The sequence below is a fragment of the Triticum dicoccoides genome, chromosome 4B (genome assembly GCF_002162155.2).
Source record: "Triticum dicoccoides isolate Atlit2015 ecotype Zavitan chromosome 4B, WEW_v2.0, whole genome shotgun sequence".
Lineage (NCBI taxonomy): Eukaryota > Viridiplantae > Streptophyta > Magnoliopsida > Poales > Poaceae > Triticum > Triticum dicoccoides.
Genome location: NC_041387.1, coordinates 629,189,203 through 629,197,199, shown reverse-complemented (window position 1 = coordinate 629,197,199; position 7,997 = coordinate 629,189,203).

Here is a 7,997-nt window from a genome sequence, read left to right as displayed (position 1 = left end):
GAGGGTGGGGGCGCGCCCAGCCCTTGGGGGCGCGTCGGGCACCCTCGTGGCCGCCTCGCTTGTTTGTTGACTTCCACTCCAAGTCCTCTGGATCACGTTTGTTCCAAAAAGATCGCTCCCGAAAGTTTCATTCCGTTTGGACTCCGTTTGATATTCCTTTTCTTTGAAACACTGAAATAGGCAAAAAAACAACAATTCGGGCTGGGCCTCCGGTTAGTAGGTTAGTCCCAAAAATGATATAAAAGTATAAAATAAAGCCCATAAATATCCAAAATGGGTAATATAATAGCATGGAACAATAAAAAATTATAGATACGTTGGAGACGTATCAAGCATCCCCAAGCTTAATTCATGCTCGTCCTCGAGTAGGTAAATGATAACAACATAATTTTTGATGTGCAATGCTACCTAGCATAATTCTCAATGTAGTTCTTTATTGTGGCATGAATGTTCAGATCCAAATGATTCAAAATAAAAGTTCATATTGACATAAGAAATAGTAATACTTCAAGCATACTAATCGAGCAATCATGTCTTCTCAAAATAACATGGCTAAAGAAAGTTATCCCTAGAAAATCATATAGTCTGGCTGTTGCTCTATCTTCATCACACAAAGTATTTAATCATGCACAACCCCGATGACAAGCCAAGCAATTGTTTCATACTTTAATAATCTCAAACTTTTCAAACTTTCACGCAATGCATGAGCATGATCCATGGACATAGCACTATATGTGGACTAGAATGGTGGTTGTGGAGAAGACAAAAAAGGAGAAGATAGTCTCACATCAACTAGGCGTATCAACGAGCTATGGAGATGCCCATTAATAGATATCAATGTGAGTGAGTAGGGATTGCCATGCAACGGATGCACTAGAGCTATAAATGTATGAAAGCTCAACAAAAGAAACTAAGTGGGTGTGCATCCAACTCGCTTGCTCACGAAGACCGAGGGAATTTTGAGGAAGCCCATCATTGGAATATACAAGCCAAGTTCTATAATGAAAAATTCCCACTAGTATATGAAAGTGACAACATAGGAGACTCTCTATCATGAAGATGATGGTGCTACTTTGAAGCACAAGTGTGGTAAAAAGGATAGTAGCATTGTCCCTTCTCTCTTTTTCTCTCATTTTTTTCATTTGGCCTTTCTCTTTTTTTGGCCTTTCTCTCTTTTTTTTGGTAAAATCCGAAGTCTCATCCCGACTTGTGGGGGAATCATAGTCTCCATCATCCTTTCCTCACTGGGACAGTGCTCTAATAATGAAGATCATCACACTTTTATTTACTTACAACTCAAGATTACAACTCAATACTTAGAACAAGATATGACTCTATATGAATGCCTCTGGTGGTGTACCGGGATATGCAATGAATCAAGAGTGACATGTATGAAAATTATGAAGGTGGCCTTGCCACAAATACAATGCCAACTACATGATCATGCAAAAACTATATGACAATGATGATGCGTGTCATATAAACGAAACGGTGGAAAGTTGCATGGCAATATATCTCGGAATGGCTATGGAAATGCCATAATAGGTAGGTATGGTGGCTGTTTTGAGGAAGGTATATGGTGGGTGTATGGTACCGGCGAAAGTTGTGCGGCACAAGAGACGCTAGCAATGATGGAAGGGTGAGAGTGCATATAATCCATGGACTCAACATTAGTCATGAAGAACTCATATACTTATTGCAAAAATCTACAAGTCATTGAAAACAAAGTACTACGCGCATGCTCCAAGGGGGGTAGATTGGTAGGAAAAGACCATCGCTCGTCCCCGACCACCACTCATAAGGAAGACAATAAATAAATAAAAGTGTGCTCCAACTTCATCACAAAGCGGTTCACCATACGTGCATGCTACGGGAGTCACAAACTTCAACACAAGTATTCTTTAAATTCATAATCACCCAACTAGCATGACTCTAATATCACCACCTCTATATCTCAAAACAATTATCAAGCATCAAATTGATCATAGCATCCAATTCACTTTCTATGATAGTTTTTACTATACCCAACTTGGATGCCCATCATTCTAGGACCAATTTTATAACCATAGCAAATACTATGCTGTTCTAAAAGACTCTCAAAATAATATAAGTGAAGCATGAGAGATCAACAATTTCTTCAAAATTAAGCCACCGCCGTGCTCTTAAAGATATAAGTGAAGCACTAGAGCAAAACTATCTAGCTCAAAAGATATAAGTGAAGCACATAGAGTATTCTAATAAATTCTAATCAAGTGGGGTTGGCAGGTTCCGCCCATGAACCTATGCATAGGGTTTGTCACACGTTTTCGTCTTGACTCTCCGGTAGAAACTTTGGGGCACTCTTTGAAGTTCTTTGTGGTGATTGAATAGATGAATCTGAGATTGTGTGATGCATATCATATAATCATGCCCATAGATACTTGAGGTGACAATGGAGTATCTAGGTGACATTAGGGTTTTGGTTGATTTGTGTCTTAAGGTGTTATTCTAGTATGAACTCAATGATAGAATGAACAGAAAGAATAGCTTCGTGTTATTTTACTACGGACTCTTGAATAGATCAAGCAGAAATGATAACTTTGAGGTGGTTTCGTACCCTACCATAATCTCTTCGTTTGTTCTCCGCTATTAGTGGATTTGGAGTGACTCTTTGTTGCATGTTGAGGGATAGTTATATGATCCAATTATGTTATTATTGTTGAGAGAACTTTCACTAGTGAAAGTATGAACCCTATGCCTTGTTTCCTACCATTGCAATACCGTTTGTGCTCACTTTTATCATTAGTTACCTTGATGTTTTTATAATTTCAGATTACAAAAACCTATATCAACCATCCAGATTGCACTTGTATCACCACCTCTTCGCCGAACTAGTGCACCTATACAATTTACCATTGTATTGGGTGTGTTGGGGACACAAGAGACTCTCTGTTATTCGGTTGCAGGGTTTCTTGAGAGAGACCATCTTCATCCTACGCCTCCCACGGATTGATAAACCTTAGGTCATCCACTTGAGGGAAATTTGCTACTGTCCTACAAACCTCTGCACTTGGAGGCCCAACAACATCTACAAGAAGAAGGTTATGTAGTAGACATCAGTATGAACCATAGAGAAGTTGGAATATAGTAGGTTTAACACCATTATAAATAAAGAATGAGTTCATTACAGTACCTTATGTGGTGGTTTTTCTTTCTTGCACTAGCGGAGCTTATGAGATTTCCTGTTGAGTTTTGTGTTGTGAAGTTTTCATGTTTTGGGTAAATATCATACAAGATCACTAAACATGAAGACGTTGGAGCGTCTTGTATGATATTTACCCAAAACATGAAAACTTCACTCTCTGACATACATCACAAATTGCTACATACTCCGCAATATCCTTCTTCATTCTGGTCCACCAGAAAGTGCCCTTCAAATCCAGATACATCTTGGTATTTCCTGGGTGAATCGAATGCGGTGAATCATGGGCCTCCTACAGAATCAACTTCCCGATCTCCAGATCATTAGGCACATAAACGCGATCCTCAAACCATAGGGTATCGTGCTCATCCTCACGAAATCCTTTAGCCTTTTTTTTGCTTATCTTCTCCTTTATCTCGGCGATCTCCTTGTCATTCTTCTGAGCTTCTCTGATCTTATCCATCAAAGTAGACTGAATCTCCAATGTTGCTACATAGCCTCTCGGAACTATCTCCAAACATAGCTCGCGAAGATCCTCGGCTAACTCCTTTGGTAACCCTCCAGTCAAGAGTGTGTTGACATGGCTCTTGCGGCTCAACGCATTGGCTACTACGTTAGCCTTTCCGGGGTGATAATGAAATCTCATATCATAATCCTTAATGAGCTCCAACCATCTCCTTTGCCTGAGATTTAACACCTTCTGTGTGAAGATGTACTTCAAACTCTTGTGATCCATGTACACCTCACAATGGTTTTCGATGAGAAAATGTCTCCATGTCTTCAATGCATGCACTACGGCTGCTAACTCCAAATCATGTTTAGAATAATTCAACTCATGGGGATTAAGCTATCGTGAGGCATACGAAACAACTCTTCCTTCCTGCATAAGCACTGCTCCAAGTCCTCGACGAAAAGCGTCGCAATATACTTCATAATCTTTGCACTGATCTGGCAGAATAAACACTGGTGGTGTAACCAAACGTTTCTTCAACTCCTGGAAACTGGCCTCACATTCCTCAGTCCATTTGAACTTGGTGTCTTTCTTCAACAACTCCGTCATGGGCTTTGCAATCTTCGAGAAATTCTCAATGAACCTCCGGTAATATCCTGCGAGTCCAAGGAAACTCCGGATCTCTCCAACTGATGTGGGGGCTTCCCAATTTGTCACAGTGACAACTTTGGTGGGGTCTACTCCTATTCCTTCTCCGGATATAACATGTCCGAGGAATCCAACTTCCTTCAACCAAAACTCACATTTGCTAAACTTGGCATATAACTGATGTTCTCTGAGCTTCCCGAGTACCAAACGCAAATGCTCCTTATGCTCCTCTTCATTCTTCGAGTAGACCAAAATATCATCAATGAACACCATGACGAACTTATCCAAAACTCCATAAACACCTTGTTCATCATGTTCATGAAATAGGCAGGTGCGTTAGTCAGACCAAAATGACATAACGGTATACTCATATAGCCCATACCTGGTGTTAAAGCCGTTTTAGGTATATCCTGCGCTCGAATCTTCAACTGGTGGTATCCTGATCGCAGATCGATCTTGGAAAACACTTTAGCTCCTTGCAACTAGTCAAACAAATCGTTGATCATCGGCAGTGGGTACTTGTTCTTGGTTGTCACTTCATTCAATCCTCGATAATAAACAACCATTCTCAATGATCCGTCCTTCTTCTCCACTAGAAGCACTGCTGATCCCCAAGGTGACGAACTTGGGCGAATATAGCCTTTATCCAGTAACTCCTTAATCTGCTTCTTAATTTCCTCCAAGTCCTTTGCGGGCATCCTGTACGGTCTCTTAGATATTGGCCCTGTGCCTGGCAAAAGCTCAATCAAAAACTCAATGTCTCTATCCGGTGGCATGCCTGGCAGCTCCTCTGGAAATACTTCAGGGAAATCCTTCACCACTGGTACTTCCTCTTGTACAACTCCTGATAAGGAATTTACTTGAGTCCTCTTCGGCACATGCCAGGATACATACTTGATCCTTCTTCCTTCTGGGGTGGTAAGCAAAATCAACTTACTAGCGCATTCAATGTTCCCTCCATACTTTGATAACCAATCCATGCCTAATATCACATCCAGTCCTTGCGACTCCAATACTATTAGGTCCGAGGGAAACACATAGTTACCAATCCTTAATGGTAACCGATCACACCATAGACTAGCCATATACTCTGCTCTTGGCGAAGTTACTAACATGGGTGACCTAAGTTCTTGGGTTGACAGTTTATACTTATCCACAAATCCCCTTGATATGTATGAATGTGATGCACCAATATCAAAAAGAACGATTGCAGTAAATGACTTAATCTAAAACTTACCTATTACTGCATCTGGCTGGGCTTCAACCTCCTCCACGCTAACGTGGTTCACCTATCCCTTGTTGAAAGGGTTTGGCTTCTTCTCAGAGCTTCCATTGCCATTTCCATTCTTAGCTTCAGGATATTCAGTGGCATAATGTCTAGTCTTCTGGCATTTGAAACAGGTAATGCGGCTTAGATCCCTCTTGGCTGGTGTTGATGGGTTGGTACGGTTCTGTCCGTTGCTTCCTCCATTCCTGTTGCCATTCTTGGGGCCACTGTGGTTGTGCGAAATTCCTCCTCCATGGGTATGCTGAAAATGTCCTCCTGAGTTTGGGGTAAAACGAGGCTTCTGCTGAGCTCCAGAATTGTACTTCCCTTGTCCATACTTCCTCTTGCGGCTGTCAATCTGCTGCTGCTTCCCTTCAATCATGAGAGCTCTATCTACCAATTCCTGGTAATTGTTGAAGGTTGCCACCATCAACTGCATGCTCAACTCATCATTCAGTCCTTCCAGAAACTTCTCCTACTTAGCTGCATCCGTAGCAACGTCATCTGGGGCATAATGTGCTAGCTTACTAAAGTCATCCACATACTGGCCAACTGTGCGTCCTCCTTGGCGCAAGTTGCGAGACTCACGCTTCTTCATGGCCATAGCTCCTGCTGAAACATGAGCAGTACGGAAAGCCTGCTGAAACTGGTTCCATGTGACGGTGTCGATGGGATAAGTGGCTGTGAAATTCTCCCACCATGATGCCGCAGGGTCCATCAAGCTGATGTGCGGCAAAACGCACCTTCTCCGCATCTGTGCATCCTGCAATGGTCAACTCCCTTCCCATCTTGCGGAGCCAATCATCTGCAACTATCGGCTCGGTGCTACTGGAGAACACCAGCAGATTCAGCCTCAAGAAACGGGCTAAATGATCAACAGGTGCTGGTGGTGGGTTGTTGTTGTTGTTGTTCCCCTGATTCTGATTCTGGACTAGCATCTGCATCAATGCATTCTGCTGCTGGATCAACTGAGTGAGCTCTGGTGGGAAAGCAAATCCATTGTCACGTCTCGGAGGCATCTGAGGGTTTAAAAAAGATGAGAAAACAGAATAGAATGAGGTCTATAGAGAAAAACACTACCCATATGCACATGAGACAAATGCAATCAATATCACTTCACTCAATTCAAACAAGGGCATACAACGATCTAACTATCGTTACAAAAGTGCTCGGACTATGCTATATACACGGGGGAATACTACTATTGTTATGGTGGTCGACTAGAAAAATTGATCGGTCGAAGACTCCATGATATCTGCTCTAGCTTCATCAACAAAGTCATCATCGCTATCGTCTGGGTCTGAGTCGGTGTTGCCGATGATGATGTAGTTCTCCGGGCAAGTGCAATCATCGTCTTCTCCTCCAGTCGCGGGGAATCCCATGAATACCTTTAGCTTCTTCTTCAGATCATCATTCTTCTCCACGAGTGTCGTCGTTTCTTCCTCATATCCATTGCATGTAGACTTGAGTTCTTCCTCCAGCTCCGTGATCTTGGTCATAGCCTTCTTCAGATCTATCATGCCTGCGCACACTACAAAAAAATACACTTCCGTGATGATACATGTTTGTCACAGTAGGTCACATTTTCTGTCATGCATGTACATCCATGACGATTTTATGACAGAATCAAGATAGTCATACATGTGCTGTCGTAGAAGTGTTCCATGACATTACCAAAATTATCATCATGGAAGTGTCCACTTCCATAACAATAAATCGCGCGTCACAGAAGTGCTTTCGTCAAGGGTGATCGACACGTGGCATCCACCATAACGGAACGTCGTTAAGCTATCGGGTCGGGTTTTGGATCCGATAACCCGTTAACAGCCTCGACCAATGGGGATTTTCCACGTGTAAAATCATCGTTGGCTGGAGGAAACACGTGTCTGCTCATCGTTGGGACAGATGTCATCCACTCATTGGACAGAAGGCGCCTATGATACGTCGACACATGGCACGACCCAACAGAGGCCCATTCCTGTGAAAAGGTCGGCCCATTTGACTTGGTCAAAGGGTGGCGGGCCGGCCCATGGAAAGCCTGTTAACAGCCTATTCACATATAGCCCATTTACAGCCTGCTAACCCAAGGGCCGTTACGCCCTATCCGAATTAGGCCCATTAGCGTCATTTGGGCCATCCAATATGATTCCAGCCCATTTTCACTTCTGGCCCATGTATGGCCCATGACGTCTTTCGGCCCATATGAGGCCCTACGTAACTCTTGGCCTATTAATGGCCCATGGTGAAACTGGCCCGTAATGAACAGTGTATCACTTTACACCCATTAACGGCCCGTGGTGAAACTGGCCCATAATGAACAATGTATCACTTTATACCCATTAACGGCCCGTTATTCCGTTGGGCCGTTTCCAGCCCATGTTGTCTTTCGGCCTTCTCAGAGCCCATTTATTCTTGGGCTCATTTCCAGCATTCATTTACTTACGGCCCGT